We start from the raw sequence: 1,607 nt of genomic DNA on the forward strand, positions 1-1,607 counted from the left end.
TCAAGTAGAAAGCAAATGTTTTGAGAATGATGATGGCAACAAATGTACAAATGTGCTTGACACAGTGGATGGATGGATTGTGATAACAATTGTATGAGCCCCCCCAAAAATGATTTAAAAAAGAAAAAAAAAGTGATGTCATGGAGTAAAAGTTCTGATACCAGCTGGCAGTCAAGGGTCTAGGAGAGTAAAAAGGGTTGAATCAAAAAGCAACATCAGAGTGGCAGTGTCATCAGAGCATCCAAATTGCTACACACACACACACACACCATTCAAAGATTCTTAGTAATAGTCTACTCCAGTACTACAAAAGTAGGAATGTCTTCTACCCTTATATTGTCTTAATTCTGGTGAAAATATATACACTAAAACATTTGCTAACACAACTTCCACATTTATAATTCAATGACATTTATTGCATTTTTAATGTTATGCCACCATTATTGCTATTATTTCTCAAAACATTCTGCCATCATTAATATAAATTTAGCATCTTTCAAACAATAAATCCTCCTTTAGCTCTCCTCTCAAACTTTGTAACAATTAATCGTTGAGTTTCTATATATTTGCTTATTGTCTATAAGTAAGGTCATATAGTATTTATTTTTCTTGCAGCTTAAATTATTTTTCTCAGCACGATGTTTTCAAGGTTCATGTCATTTATATTCATGGTTGAGTAGTATTCCATTGTGTGTATATACCGCATTTTGTTTATCCATTAACCCATTGATGGACACGTAGGTTGTTTCTACATTGGGCTATTGTGAAATGTGCTGCACTGAACATTGGTGTACAGGTTTCTGTTTGTGTTCCGGCCTTCACTTCTTCTGAGTATATACCTAGGATTAAGGTTGCTGAGTTATATGGTATCGTGATAGCTTTTGTGTCAATTTGGCCTGGTGAGATTCTCCATCATTTGGCGGTAAGCCTTCCACCATGAGGTACAGGTCACAGCCTGATGATGTCCCCTAGAGGTGTGGCTTATTTGATATCTATAAAAGGGATGCTGTGGAAACTGGCTTTGTCTCTTTCTCTTCCTGATAGCCTGATTCTGACTTGGGCCAGTGGCTACCATGTAACCTGAAATCTTTGGGAGCTGTTGACAGCCTCCCATGTTTTCTGCCTTTGTCCACTTGACTCTGCTTCCACCAGCCTGTAATCTGCCCTCCTTCTGCTTCATTTTTTCTGGTTCGTGAGCAGCTGTGTGAGTCAAGAAGGTTCTCCAGATAGCATCTGACCCATGGACTGGGGTTAGACTGACTGGCCTTTCCCACTCTGTAGAGCTGTGGGCCACTTCTTTGAAACACATTTCTCCCTTATACATATATGAGTGAGCAGGTTTTGTTTCTCTAGAAAATCTAGCATAATACAGGTCTCAACCTTAAAACATTATGGAGAATTAGGTAGGGGATTACATTTCAGACCCTATTTTTTTGTATTCAGCAACTTAAACAATTTAAATTAACCTGATCCTTTTCTTATTATGTCTTTCTTCTTGTTGTAAAATATTATCTTCCCCTTTCCCCAAATTAACACCTATATACCATCTAGACCCGCCACTTGTCTGTCAATATGTCACACTGGTTTGAAAAAATGGAATAATTCTA

Source organism: Echinops telfairi, unplaced genomic scaffold, assembly GCF_000313985.2.
Source record: "Echinops telfairi isolate 266 unplaced genomic scaffold, ASM31398v2 ScPeMD7_19;HRSCAF=73, whole genome shotgun sequence".
Classification (NCBI taxonomy): Eukaryota; Metazoa; Chordata; class Mammalia; order Afrosoricida; family Tenrecidae; genus Echinops; species Echinops telfairi.